The sequence below is a fragment of the Pteropus medius genome, unplaced genomic scaffold (assembly GCF_902729225.1).
Source record: "Pteropus medius unplaced genomic scaffold, Ma_sr-lr_union100, whole genome shotgun sequence".
Lineage (NCBI taxonomy): Eukaryota > Metazoa > Chordata > Mammalia > Chiroptera > Pteropodidae > Pteropus > Pteropus medius.
The window spans coordinates 21,853,539-21,868,986 of NW_024349797.1; the positions used below are offsets into that span (position 1 = coordinate 21,853,539).

The 15,448-nt window shown below is 37.2% G+C and overlaps 1 long non-coding RNA gene and 3 other non-coding genes across 4 annotated transcripts in view; all 4 read left to right on the forward strand.

Annotated features, from left to right (window-relative positions):
• The window catches only part of LOC120619701 (uncharacterized), a 77,418-nt gene that overhangs the window by 14,527 nt on the left and 47,443 nt on the right, over positions 1–15,448 (forward strand). The window contains exons 4-6 of the long non-coding RNA XR_005657615.1: positions 10,701–10,778; positions 12,710–12,779; positions 14,185–14,250. This is a non-coding gene — a long non-coding RNA (uncharacterized LOC120619701). The remainder of the gene's footprint in view (positions 1–10,700; positions 10,779–12,709; positions 12,780–14,184; positions 14,251–15,448) is intronic.
• On the forward strand, positions 2,466–2,537 carry LOC120620005 (small nucleolar RNA SNORD113/SNORD114 family). Its single transcript, XR_005657721.1, has one exon. It is a non-coding gene; the product is annotated as a small nucleolar RNA SNORD113/SNORD114 family (small nucleolar RNA).
• LOC120619996 (small nucleolar RNA SNORD113/SNORD114 family) lies at positions 11,416–11,490 on the forward strand. The gene has a single exon (XR_005657713.1). It is a non-coding gene; the product is annotated as a small nucleolar RNA SNORD113/SNORD114 family (small nucleolar RNA).
• On the forward strand, positions 14,828–14,902 carry LOC120619998 (small nucleolar RNA SNORD113/SNORD114 family). Its single transcript, XR_005657715.1, has one exon. It is a non-coding gene; the product is annotated as a small nucleolar RNA SNORD113/SNORD114 family (small nucleolar RNA).

A 15,448-nucleotide genomic window follows, 5' to 3' on the forward strand; every position in this document is an offset into this window, starting at 1 on the left:
AATCTGATCTAAGACTCTACAGTTAGTATCCTTTAAATGTACCTAAATTTATGTTTTTTCATTATTTTTAAAGCCTACTTTTTACCTTAGATTTAACACACCATAGCTGATTTAATCGTATCTAACGATGAATATTTTGGCTGATACCTTTGTGTTTAAGAAGCATAATACTAAGGTAACATTCAAAGTTTATATATTTGGTCAGGGGGACTCTTTTATTGACATGATAGTCGATTTCAACATTTTTCTCTCAATGAGAAGGAATACCCTGGAGCTGCACGGAGGCCATGGCAGACAGAGACCTAATGGATAAGCTTTATGGGAAATGAGCAAACGGAGAGATCTTAGTGATATTCAAAGATCTTGTTTTTGAGATTTCGTGATTTATTTTCATTGATTAGTATTGGATCGGTGAATGAGTCAGTTAACAGATTGTTAATTTGGTTAACAATTTGTCAGAAGAGTGTAAAGCTTGGGCCAATGATGACTCCTGGAGTTGGGGCTGGGTCTGAATCCAAAACCGTGATTAACCCCTGCCTGGAAATCTGGGGACTGTTGTAAAAAAGAGATGAGGTGAACTCTTTGGGGAAGAGACCCCATGAATGGATAAAGAAATGTGTAAATGAACGAAGATAAGGAGGGCCACATTTGGACCAATGATGACATTATGAAATAAGACATCGATTATTATTGGTGCATACTTGAAACCCTGGGCTTCATAGATGAACAGATCATAGCTGTGAACCCTTCTGTGAGGGCAGTATGGCCAGATATACCTAAGAGGCTATGTTGCTGCTTTAATTGTTCGATAGGGTGTTTTAATTAGAAAAAGGACAAAAAAAATGTTTACATAAATAAACAATTGCTTAAATAATTGTCTTACTGAAAGAGGGCCAAACACGAACCAACACTGAGGAAGCGTCACAGGACCAGAGTTACGATGAGTCTAACTCTGTTCCCCGAGTTTTATAAAAAATCCGAGAGGAGTCAATCAGTTATGTTTGTGGGCCATGAGCATGTAGGCAGCATAATCATCGCTGTGATCTGGTGTCTTGGTTCACTGATACTGAGCTGTTTGTATCAGGCATCGCAGGAGTACGTTCACATATCGATTAATTATTCAGAAGGAGGCGGAGCAAGGGCCAGTGAGGTGCATGTGCTGTGAACCAGATGTGATCGCTCCTGGTGTGCCCAGATGTTGTCCAGATGAAGAAAGGGAACTTTAGGTTCCTTTGGCTAAAGTCCACATAGACGTGGAGAAATTCTCTAGAGAAATGGGTACAGAATTAATTTACTTTATGCTTAATTACATACAAGAATAAACAATGAATCGCTAGACATGTGAATCAGAAAAATTTGTGCGCGACTGGCGAGAACATGCCGCGAAGCAGATTTATATTTATTCGATCTTGCACGTGCGAGGGCCACTGGCAGCAGTCACTGAGCCGTTAAATCTGTTAGCAGGGAGGACGAGGGTAGGTGTTTCTGACAACTAATGGTGCTTATTCTCGTGTTTGGGTTCACCGTATTCTTGAAAAATAAAAATTAAATGAGTCAATAAGTAAGGTGTACCATTCTTGGACAATGATGAGATTATGAAAATGACCCCAGTTTGTAATTAATCTAACAGTGCAACACTGACTTCCACTAGAAAAAAATCTAACGCTAGATTGTTTTTTTCCTTTGAGTGTCTACATTTTTACCAAACGAACCACACGCCACAGATGATTTCATCTGTGCTAAAGATCTTGGCTTTTACACACTCTGGGTAAGGAGAGAGGAGATCGATGTCAGTAAGAGTTAGAGTTTATGTTCTTGGATCGGGAGGTTGGTTTCTGGGTGTCAGTTGAATTTTTCAAAGTTATAAATGGATATATTAATAAATAAAACCAAGTAACACCAGCACAGGCCCAAATTGGGATTTATGATTAACCTGATTCCGTACTACTAAAATCCCATAAGAAAGACGAAAGGCGTTTCATTCATTTTCAGGGCTGCTTCATGTTGCGCTTTATTTCCGCATGGCAGCTCATTTAAGTGCTTCTCCATTAATAAAGATTTAGGCTAATTTCTTGAGGGAGGAACGCATAGGAAGATGGACAAAATTGTTGGTGTTCTAGTTGTGGAGTAAGATTACGGGTCCCTTGGTGACTCATTGCATCATCTTTAAATGAAAAAGGGCCAAACATGGACCAATGGAACTGATAGGAAGCGAGGATGTTGATTAATTTATATGTGCAAACGCACACACGTATTGCAAAGATTGTCATCATCTATTAGCACTGTGGAAAATGGGCATTGGGACAGTCGTTCTTAGGCTTTTTTTGATTCATGAGATTTGATTGTATTATTATTATTATTATTATTATTAGTAGTAGTAGTAGTAGTAGTAGTAATAGTAGTAGTGAATCAATGAATAAAAGAATATATAATGCGTAAATAAAGGAATTAAAAGGTGTCCAGTGTAGACAAATGATGAGTACTCTGAGGTGTATGCTTCAAAGATTTTGATTAAACTCTCTAACTTTGAGGTCCATTAGAAATGAGACATCTCGTTATTTCCTTGGAGGGGAGGGGGGATATAACAAAATTAGGAGTCAGTGAACATCAGGTTCTTGAGGCTCTTGAGCTTTAGTTCTTAATGTCTGTGGACTGTAAGGGAAGTGACGCGAGAATAAGTAAGGAGTGTGCCAATGAACGGTGACCAGGTGTGCGAGTCTGCAGTGAAACAGGGGTTATTATGAATTCTGTGATTTCCTGAAGCACTGAGTTTAGTAACCAAAATAGATCACTATTTTCCATAAAGGATGCCGCGTATCCCCTGAGCGTCCATGTTGTTTTGGGTTGGTGGCGGGTAACTGGTTGTCGGTTTCATTCAGAAAAGGAGCAAATCATTTACATTAAAAATAATTGTTTAGATAAGTGCCTGATTGAGTAAAGGCCGAGCGCAGACCAGTCTTGAGAATATGATAAGCACACCGATTTTGTTCACCGACTTTTGTTTACAAAAGCAAACAGGACCTAGCAGGTTATATCCGTGGACAGTGAGCATAGGGACAGATACTGGAATCGGTCAGTATTCTTGCCCAGTGTCCTGGCTTGTATTCGATTTGAATGTATTGCTAAAGTAAATGAATGAACAAATGAGTTTATATTTTGGTCAGTTATTCAAAAGAAGGCAGAGAGCATGAGTTAGTGAGAAGTGGGTGTCATAATACAAAGATAATGATTCAATCATTTCAGATGAGGAAAATCTAGACTTATCTCATTTTAGATAAAGCGCGTAATGCAGTTGCATGAAATGAATGGTCTTTCAATTCTGGATTACTGGTGGGTTTTACTCTTTTTCTCTAAAAAAATGAATAAATGATCAAATTAATCTTTTATGCCTAATTAAATTAAAGACATCAGTGGGTCAATAAATGTATAAATTAGGGTAAATTTTGGACTAATGCTTCATGGCACGCTCTAAGCAATGCACGAATATAGTCCTTGAAAAAGATTATTGAGGCTGTGAGCTATGTGGTTAGGGAATGTATACAGGTGGATGGTAGCACTGGTTACATTTACGACTCATGTTGGGTGCTGCCTCTAACAGTGTTTACTCCATTAATGAAAAATTAAGCAGTAAATAAATCAATACATTCAAACTAGAGTCATTCTCGAGTCAAAATCGAGAATGTGATAGGAATGGAGGTTTATGATTAACCTAGTCCCTCGTGATCTCGGCCCACTGAAAAACGTTAGTTTCTGCCATTCTGTTCTGTATAAATGTGCGTTTTACTTTACAGAATGAAAATGCAGTAGCTGATTTAACTATTCAATAGCAATAAATATTTTAGTTTTTACCTCTGTGGGTAAGGAGCCTAGAGACTGTGGTACATAGTAGTCAGAGTTCACGTACATGGTTTAGGCGGTTTGTTCGTTATGACATTGTGTCAAAGGAATAAATACTGAATGCATAAATAAAATCAAAGGATGCCACGCAGGGACCAATAACGGAAATTAACCAGAGTTTATGATTAGTCCATTTCAGTGCAACCGAGGTCCATTAAAAATGATGGAGGGCTTTTATTCATTTTTACAGTTTTTAGTATAATATTTTGTGCCATGGTTAATTTAAACATTTTTTCAGTGATAAGATCTCGGCCATCGATTCTGCTAGAAGGGGACAGCTAGGAAGAGGGAAGACAGGGTCATTGTATGAAGTGACCATTGTCGGTTGGTCGTTATATCGTATTGGTTATCTATTGATGGTATAACAAGTCACCCTCCAATTTAGTGGCTTAAAACGACAGTAAACGTTTGTTATTAGTCACAGTTTCTCTGGGGCGGGAATCCAGGACAGTGGGCAGTTTTTCCTATCGTGGGCTTGCAGCCAAGATTTCAGGTAGAAGTGCAGTCATCTGAAGGCTCGACCAGGGCTGGGGACCTGCGTCCGTGGCTCACTCACACGGCCGGCACGTTGGAGCGGGTTGGTGGGAGGCCACAGTCCTTCCCTCCTGGACCTCTCCTCAGAACTGCTTGAGTATCCTCACAATATGACTTCCTCTGCAGCAGCCAGTCCAAGAGAGAGGAAGGTGGAAGCCCAAACGTACGTGTAGTGTAGACTCGGGTCATATACCATCACTTCCACATAGAGGCCAGGCGTGAGTTAATGGAGGCGACACAGGGCCAGCACTACCAGAGCTCAGGGGGTCAGTGGGAACCATCTTGGAGGCTGGCTACCACATGTACCATCCTTAAAATGTGAAGAAATTAAAGGAAGGGACAAAGTATACATGTAAGATTGATATAAAGCAAGGGAGTTGATAATCTACATGTATAATGCTCAGATCCATTGCAAAAAACATGTAGTCTTTTAGTTTTATGGGAAATAAGTCTATAACACAGCTTAGCCAGATTCTAGGCTCTTGCTTTTAGATTTTTTTTTTTTATTCACGAGTATTGACTTTGTCATTATTAGTGACTTAACGAGGGAGTCAATAAAGAGATACGAGTGAATGAAGAGAAGGATGCCAAGTGTGGACCACTGGGGAACATTCCGGGGTGTCTGAATCATGATTTTAATTAAACCCTACACCTCTGAGGCCAGAGAACTCGTTCAGCCTACATGGTAAATAAGCTTACAGCAGATGTTAGTAGTATTTAGGATTTTGTTCTTGGTCTATTAAGTTAATAGTTCAGGATAGTATTACTATAAGTAAATTAATAAACGAAGAAATAAATATACAAGGACAGGGAGAGCCATATGTGCCTTAATTATGAGAGTGTTTAATGTATTTATTAGTATTAATATATTTCTGAGGCACTCAGTTCCAATGTAAATTGATGAAATCTGATACCTGTTTGGGTAAGGAGCACATAAAGATAGAAACTAATGCTGCTTTTATTGTTTGGAAGATACTGGTTGCTTATTGAAAACAAGAAAATGTGATCTCGTTGGTTCAATCTGAGAGTAACGAGCATATAAACAGCTGCTAGTACCCTTCGGATTTCTAATCCACTTAGTATGTTCATGGATATTGATGATTTTATGAGTGAATAAGATGAGGACATTTCCATCACTTTCAGACTTGACTACTATTCCACTTTATAGCTAATTTAAATTTCTACAAGCGACCGAGGTTTTTGACTCTTTAAAAGAAGCACATAAGAATATGGTTGATATTGTTAACCATATTTTGGGGTGAAATGGTGGGTTCGTGGTCATTTTTTTGTACCACATTTAAAATATGGGCAAATTAAATAAAAAGGAGCAAGCATGGACCAGCGCTAAGAAGCAAGGAATTTAGTTATTATGTGTGTGATCTTAAGATTCATCTGTTGATCTTAGCGGTTTCAGCATTATTATTTCTTGGGATTTGGGGATTTTTATGTGTCCCTTTTGTTATCGATAGTTAGTCAATGAATGAATCAATAAACAAAGATGCAAGTGAATGTAGAGAAAGAGTCCAAGCCTAGACCGATGACGAATGTCCTGGGATTTCTGAATCAAGAATGACGATTAAGCGCTGTACCTCTGATAGCCGTCCGAAAAAGCAGATTAGGCAATTATCTCCGTTGGAAATGACATATAGCAGAAGTTTGAAAGTGTCAGATCTTGTTTTGGGTCTGGTGAGGTTCTTGAGTGTAGATTATACTTTTATGAGTAAATCAGTGTGTGAATAAAAGCCTGAAGTAAGTAACTGAATGAAGACTAGGATGGTCTTAATTGGGCCCATTATGAGAGTCTGTAATGAAATAAGGAACGGGACTAATACAATTTGGAAGTGTCGAGTTCCAGTAAAGCAAACAGATGGAGGCTCTTACAATTTGGGGAAAGAAACATAAAAAGACAACCGTATGTAAGAGTCAGTGTCGCTGGCGATGAGTAGCGGACATTTTTTTCTTTTCGATGTCGCCTCTTTTTTAAAAAGACTTTATTTTTTCCAGCAGTTTTAGGTTCACAGCAAAATTGAGCAGGTGGTAGGGATCTCCCATAATCCCCCTGTGCCCCCACACACTGCCTTCCCCATTATTAGCAGCTCACACGAGTGGTTTGCTATGATTTATGAACCTACAATGACATGTTGTTATCACCCAAAGTCTATACATTCCAATAGGGTTCACTCTTGGTTGTAAATTCGGTGGCTTTAGACCAATGTATAATGACGCCTGCCCACCATTAAAGTATCACACAGAACATTCTACTGCCTTGAAAATCATCTGTGCTCTGCCTCTTCATCCCCCCCTCCCCTTGAACCTCTGGCAACCTCTAATCCTTTCATCGTCACTACAGTTTTGCCCTTGCCAGAATGTTCTATGTTTGGAACCATATAGTATGCGGTGTTTTCACATTGTCTTCTTTCACTTAGTCATACACATGTAAGTTTCTTCCACGTCTTTTCATGGTTTTGATAGCTCCTTTCTTTTCAGCGGTGAATAATCTTCCTTGTCTGGATGGCACGTAGTTCATTCTTTCACCCACTGAAGGGTGTGTGGTTGGTTCCAAGTTTTGGCAATTATAAATAAAACTGCTATAAACTTCCATATGCAGGTTTTTGGGTGGACGTAAGTTTTCAGCTTCTTTGGGAAATTCCAAGGAGTACGATTGTTCGATCGTATGGTAAGAACGTTTGTAAGAACGTTCAGGTCGGTAAGAAACTGCCAACACCTATTCTAAGGGGTGTGCAGTGGCATCTAGTTGTTTCCATTTGCATTTCCCTGATGACATCTGATGTGGAGCGTCTTTGTGTACGCTCATTTGTCAGCTGTGTATCTTCTTTGGTGAGGTGTCTATTCAGGTCTTTGGCTCATTTTTAATGAGGTTGTTTGTTTTCTTATCGTTGACTTTTAAGTGTTTTTCGTATGTTCTGGGTAACAGTCAATTAGCAGATGTGTCTTTTGCAAATATTTTTTCCCAATCTGTGCCTTGTCTATTGTTCTTTTGACAGTTCCTTTGCACAGCAGAAAATTTTAATTTTAATGAAGTTTAGTTTATTAATTATTTTTTTTCCTGTGTCGTATCTTTGGTGTCGCATTTAAAAAGTCATCGCCAAACCCAAGGTCATCTACATTTTCTCCTACATTACCCACTAGGAGTTTTATGGCTTCACATTTTACATTTCAGTCTGCAATTCATTTTGAGTCAATCTTTGTGAGAGGTGTAAGGCCTGTGTTTAGATGCCTTTTTCTGCATGTGGGTATCCAGTTGCTCTAGTACCATTTGTTGAAGAGGTTGTCTTGTTTCGTTGTATTGCTCCTTTGTCAAAGATCAGTTGGCTCTCTTTATGTGGGCCTATTTTCTGGGCTCTCTATTCTGCTCCCTGGATCATTTTGTCTATTTTGCTAATACCACACTGACTTGATTGCTGTCGCTTTATACTCAGGCTTGAAATCACATAACGCCAGTCCTCCCACTTTGTTCTTCTTCGGTATTGTGTTGGTTGTTCTGGGTGTATTGCCTGTTCACAAAAACTTTAAGATCATTTTATTTACATCCATTAAATAACTTGCTGGGATTTTGATTGGGATTGCAGTCAACCTATAAATCAAGTTGTAGAGAACTGACATCTTGACAGTGAGTTTCCCTGTCCATGAACATGGAATATCTCTTCATTTATTTAGTTCTTTTTTGATTACTTTCATCTGAGTTTTGTGGTTTTCCTCATATAGACCTTGTACATATTTTGTTAGATTTATACCTAAGTATTTCATTTTTTGGATTCTAATGTAAATATTATTGTATTCTTAATTTCAAATTATACTTGTTCATTGCTGGCATATAGGAAAGCGATTGACTTTTGTATGTATTTTCTACACAGATGACCATGTGTTCTGTTAACAAAGGCAGTTTTATTTCTTCCTTCACGAATAGTATCCTTTTTATTTCCTTTTCTTGCTTTATTGCGTTAGCTCTAACTCCTAGCACAATGTTGAAATGAAGTGTTGAGCGAGAACATCCTTACATTGCTACTGATCTTAGTGGGAGAGCTTCTAATTTTTCATCACTAAATATGACGTTAGCACTAGGTTCTTCGTCAAGTTGAGGAAATTTCTCTCTTTGTAGTTACTGAGAGTTTTTATCGTGAATGGGTGTTGGATTTTGTCAAATGCTTTTTCCGCATCTATTGATATGATGTGATTTTTCTTCCTTAACCTGTTGATGTGACAGATTACATTAATCCACTTTTCAATGTAGAAACAGCATTGCATATTTTGAGTAAATTCCAGTTGGTCATTGTATATTTCTTTTTATACTCTGCTGACATTCCATTTGCTAATCTTTCGTTGAGGGTTTTTGCATCTTTGTTCATGAGAGACATTGATCTGTAGTTTCTTTTTTCTTATAATGTCTCTCTTGTTTTGGCACTCCTGGCCTCACGGAACGTGTGAAGAAGTATTTCCTCTGCTTCCATCTTCTGAAAGAGTGTAGAGAATGGGGATAATTTCTTCCATAAAGATTTGGTAGAATTCACCAGTGAACCCACCTGGGCCTGATGCTTTCTGTTTTGGAAGGTTATTAATTATTGAGTCAACTTCTTTGATAGATATAGACCTATTCAAATGGTTTATTCTTGAATGAATTTTAGCAAATTGTGTCTCTTGAGGAATAGGTCCATTTCATTGAATTGTTCATGGTATTCTTTGATAATTCTTTTAATATCCGTGGGAACTGTGGTGATTTCTACTCTTTCATTTCTGTTATTAGTAATTTGCGTCCTCTCTATTTTTTTTCCCCCTGTAGTTAGCCTGGCTATAGAGGCTTATTGATTTTATTGATCTTTTCAAAGAACCAGATTTTGGCTTCATTGATTTTTCTCCATTAATTTTCTGGTTTAAATTTCTGCTTTAAGTTTTATCATTTCTCTTATTCTGCATACTTTGGACTTAATTTGTTCTTTTTCTAGTTTACTAAAGTAGAAATTTAAATTACTGATTTGAAATCTTTTCTTTAAATAAAAATTATATATATTTAAGGCATACAATATGATGTTTCGATTAACGTACATAGCGAAATAATTACTACAGCCAAGCTAATAGCATACCTATTGACAAACATCTCCCTGTTTCTTTCCTCTCCCCACTCCTGGTAACCACTGTCTGTGTCTATGGATTTTTTTTAGATTCTGCGCATAAGTGAGAAACGCATCTTATTTCACTTAGCATAATGTCCTCCAAGGTCATCCATGTTGTTGCAAATGACAGAATCTTCTTTTTTTTAAGGCTGAATAATATTCTACTGTTTGTACGTATACCATAATTTCTTCATCTATTCATCTGTCAGTAGACACTTTGTTTTTCTTTTCTGATGTATGCATTCAATGCTATAAATTTCCCTGCAAGTGCTACTTTTGCTGCATCCATTTTTTAAAAGCAACAAGAAACATTTACATAAATGGATATGTGATTGAGTATATATCTTATTGAATGAAAAGCAATTACGGCCACATCTTGAAAATGTGTCATGTAGGAAACATTATGATTGATCAGATTGTGTTCACTAAATTTTTATTAACAACCCAAGAATGATTTACTCAGTTTTTTCTGTGACTAACAAGTAGATAGATATTAGTATCATTTAGGATTTATTTCTAGTGTCTTTGCATTCCCAGATATTGAAGTATTGTTATAATTAGACAAATGAAATACATTCTATCTTAATTACTTAAAATAAGAGAAAATGCAGGCCAATGAGACAATGATAATTATTAATTTGGGTTTTCGTTAGTGATATTTATGGAAAGAAAAATTTCTAGAGTAATCCCATTTTTGATTAGGGGCACGTAGATCATTACATCTAATTGCTATTTCTCTTCTGGATGACTGGCTGCTTTACCAATTTAACTTTTTAATATAATGAACATAGGCTAAATCATCCCATAAATAATTAAATAAATGAATAAGTGAATGAATGAATGAACATATAAAATAGAATCAAGCAGGAAGCATTGGAATGTGAAATAAGGTTTTAAAAGATCCCAATTCTACAAAAGTAACATCCGTTAAAATGATGTTTTATTCTGTTAAAATATAAAGATATTTTTGATAGTTATTGTTCTTACTCTTATGTCAGGATTCAAAAGTGGTTATTACATTATTTAAAAGTAAAAGTCAAATACTAGACTAACTGAAAAGGACCAAATGTTAGCACTATCTAGTTCCACATAATTAACATACATTAAAAATCTAGGTTAATTCTACTTTGTCCTCTACAGAATGGCTACAGGACAGTAGACTTATTCATCCCCTAAGAAACAAAATCTTGGCAGCCAGCTCTGCGGATAAAGAGCAGAGTAAGTAAGACTTGAAGTTCCCATTGTTGGTTGGGACGCTTTGTTTACAAGTGTTTAACGGTTTTTCAAAAGAATCAATGCATATCAAAGAAAGAGCCCCTCTCCCCCCAAGTATGGACCAGTGATGGGAATATGTTCTGAATCAAAAATCACATTTAATCTAATTTGGCACAACTGAGGTAATTAAAAAAAGATAGTAGTCAGTTCCTTCATTTTCTAAACTATTGAATATTAAATTTTTTTTTCTTCCACAAACAACTTAAACATTTCCATATTGGCGTGGTCCTGGCTGATAACTGTGTGTGTGTGGCAGCTCATAAGCAAATGGAAGACGCTGTTTTTTGAGAAAGGATTAAAGATGGTGGTTTCACCATTTTTCATTGAACCATCTTTGAAACGTGGACTAATTGAATAAAAGAAAGCTGCAGAAGGACCAGTGATGGATGTAGATTCGGTATGAAGCATGGATGATGATTGATCACACATGTTCCCTGAGGTCCACTGTGAAAGGGGGTCTGGTCTAGACACTCTATTGGAAAGCACCACCAATGGGAAGAACGTTCCTGGGATTTTATGATTGCATTGTTATTCATGGATCGATGAATAAATAAATGAAAGTAGAAAGGAAAAATATACCTGGACCAATGATGAGTACCATGGGGTATCTGAAACAGGAGTTTTGATTAAACCCGTATGCAACTCTGAGGTCCACATGGTTACATGTTGTTATTCCCTCTGTGGGAGACGAGCCCATGTTACCTTGTGCTTGGGCTTTTGTGGTGCTTGGGCATAGGCTGTATTTTTATTATGTTACTGACCCACCAATAAATAAAATGTATCAATGAATGAAAAAAAGAGGACAGGTTATGCACTTATTATTAAGGAATGTAATGAAATATGGATCATTACTAAAGTATGACTGAGATTCTTCCTGCCCTGGAAAGGAGTAGCCAGCCAGTCATTTGTACATTAACACTCAGGGTTTCATTCTGTGTTGGTGGTGGGTTGCTGACTGATTGTTTTATTAAGGAAATGGAAACACATTTACTCATATAAATAGTTGGTTAAATAACCACATAACTGAGAGCCAGGCAGGGATGAGAATGTTTTATATGACAACACTCATAATTAATCTGATCTTTTAAAAAACTGATTGTTATTAAAACAATACAAAGAAGCAAGTCTGTTATTCTTGACGGCAATGACTATGGACAGCCGTGTGTTTTGTTCCGTGTTTATGTTTCGGGAATAAGATCACAGATACCGATGTCTTCGTATAAGAGAAAGAAGGTATATTTTTATATCTGAATCTCTTCTTAAACAGTCAGCAAACCATGGACCAATTAGGAACACGTTTTGATACGAGGATACCGATTCGTCTTGTTTTCCAACAGTACACAGTCTAGGAAATAGTGTAGGTTCTTTAATTTTTCAAAAGGTGCACCTAGACCTTTCCAAGTTGTAGTCGTTTGCTCCTGGATTGGAGTTGAACCATTCTGAGTCTTCTTTAGAAAAATGAGGACATGATATTCCCTGAATGATAAAATAAATCAGTGAGTAAGTGAATCAATAAATACACGAGGTAGAGGATTGGTGAGATTGTTTCATGAAACAAATTAAATATGCCCAATTCTGTACAGAGAAGTCCAATGGAAAGATGATCTTAGCTCTCCCTATGTAGATAGAAAGTCAAGCCAGATGTCTTCAATTGTTATAGTTCTTATTTTGTGTTGGGCAATGAATTCAATGGTGTTCATATTATTTAACAGTAAAATTTAAGTGAGTAAGTAAAAGATAGCCATTCTTGGGAAAATGATGAGAATGCGATGTATAGTAGGGTTTACGATTAGTCTTCCTGACAAGTTTCAATTTAAGAAGACCAACTCCATCTTCATTGTTTTAAAAACAGGCTATATTTTTTCCCTCTGTAGAATGAATATTACACTGTTCGCTGATTTACTTGTTCTCTACCTATTGGGACTAAAGAGCATGAAGACCAGTGTAAGTAAGAAAACATCAACAGTGGTGTTCCAAGCTTAGATGGACTAGTGTGTGGGAGCCCACAAAATTATTTCGGCAAAATAAGTAGTTAAATAATACACAGAATCAAGGAATGTCAGTCACGAGCCCTGATTCGAATGTGTCGTGAGCTAAAATTTATGATTCATTCAACTCAACCCAACTAAGGACCATCGCTTTAGCGGTGGAGGGCATTTCACATGTTTTCAGAGCATGTTAACGTCCCGTTTAATGTTCTCGTCTCATTTATCTAATGCGTTCCTCCGTTGATAAAGATCTCAATTGTTACCTCTCTGAGGCTGGAGTACCTTAGAAGATGGCAGATGTCAGTTCCGTCCACTGGGAGTTAAGATGATAGGTCTGTGGTTATCGATTACACCAACTTTAATATATAGGCAAAGCCAGCGAGAGAGGAGCCAGAGGCCACTAACTCTAAGAAAGGGATTGATACGAAAGAAGGGGGCCGAGTCCTCCCTATGTGTGAAACAGAGGTTCATCACGAAAAGCAATCGAGTCCATTTGCTCTGTGTGAACAAAGGCGATGAACAGAGCTTGGTCGTATTTAAGACTTTTATTCTCGGTTTTGTGTCATTAAAGTTTATTGATTATATAATTATTATTCACGAACCCATGAATGAGTGAATCAATTCAAAAAGGCATAAATGAGCGAAGCGGTAGAAAGCCCCGTGTGGATCAATGATGAGGACCGGTCGAGGTACCCGAATCCACACCTCTGAGGAAGGCCTCTGTGTGACTGAGGTCCATTGTGAAAAGAGAACCAGTCAATAGTCCCTGTAGAAATTAGCCGAGAGTACAAGTTAGGAAAATTCAATAAACTTGTTTCTGGGCTTTTGTGGTTCATGGATATGGATTGTATTATTTCAAGTGGATCGATGCATGAGTAAATAAAGAGATGTATGTATATGAAAGGCTAAGAGGCCTACTCATGGACCGACTAGAAGCGTACAATAAAATAAGCATAATATTAATATGATTCTGAAGTAAAATGAACAGGTTTAGCCCATAGTTCTCTTTCACACGAAACATGTTAGTATCCGTAGTTCAGAGGCAATGTTTTGAGTTTCTGTAGTTTGCTGGGGGTTTTCTTAATATTAAGAAAAGGGAAAGGCTTTACATCAGTCAATAATCCGTTAAATAACCTTCTACTTAATAGATATCCATGTAGGTGGATATTTGTAGTCCTTATAGATCTTATTCTTGGGCTAGGGGTGGACTTCATAGTGTTTATTATACTATTTAAAGCTAAGAATTCAATACTGGATTAATAAAAAATTGCATTTTGGAGCCAACATTTATTGTTATCTAGTTCTTCTTAACAACCGTTAAAAAACCTCAATCTAGTCTAACTCTGCTTTTCCCTCTGTAGAGTGAATGTAGGACAGTTGATTGAAAGGATCGATGTCAAGAGCAAAGAGCATCAAGACTAATATAAGTAAGTCCCTTAGTTCACAGTCTTTGTTTGGCTAGTTTGTTCATGGCTTGTGTCTGAAGAATTTCAAAGCAACCTTTCTGTGCTACATACATGAAATAGAGAAAAGGATAGATGAATGATGGGAATGTGTTATAAACCAAAAATTATGTTTCATCTAAATCAGCACAACTGAGGTCATTTTAAAATAAGCTAGGAGTTATTTAATTTATTCTCAGAGCAGGTTAATATTATTCTTTATTCTCTACGTGGTTGATTTAAGCATTCTCTTATGGGTACAGCTGCCTGGTAACCCTTTGAGGGTGGCTCGGAGGGGACCAAAGATGGTGGCTTCATTATTTTTCATTGAACCGTCTTTGACGTCTGGTCGCATGAAACAAAAGAGAGCCAAACGAAAGAGAAGCAAGGCTGAATATGCTACGGAGGGATGGTGCCCCCTCCACAGGTGCAGCCATTACAAAGGAGGTGTGGCTTATTAGCTTTATAGGACGAGAGCGAAAAACGCAAGGATCTTGTTTGGGAATTTTGTGATTCTTTTAGTGTTTGTGAATCAGAAAATTAATCAATAGATTATCAAGCGTGGACCAGTGATGAATGTCATGGGGTTTCTGAAATAAGAATTTTGATTAAACCCATCTGTAACTCTGAGGTCCATTACGATGAGACGCCTCGCAGTCCCCTTTGCGGGAAATAAGCCTATAGCACCTTTTTCTTGGGCTTTTTGTGGTTTGGGATATGAATCGCATTATTATAATAAAATTAGGCCATGAATAAAGAAATATGTCAATGAATGAAATATGAGAGCTACGCGTGCACTACTTTTCAAGGCATGCGATGAAACATGGATAATTATTAAAACAATTTTGAGATTCTCAGTCCCAATAAATTGATAGTGAAGGCTTTCATCACTTTGGTAAGGAGCATATGGTCATTGTACATCAAAGTGAATGTTTTTGTTCTGTGTCGAGGCAGATGGCCAACTGATCATTTTATTAAGGAAAGGGAAAGATATTTACAGAAAAAGTTAATTGAATAAACTACGTGAGATGGGGAGTGTGGAGCAGCGATGAGACTTTTATACAGCCACATTAATGATTGATGGGATCTTTTAATGCAATTTCATGTAAGCAAACATTAAAGAATCCAGTTTGCTATTCTTTAGGGAACTGACATAGAACATAGATAAATATTATTCAAGGCC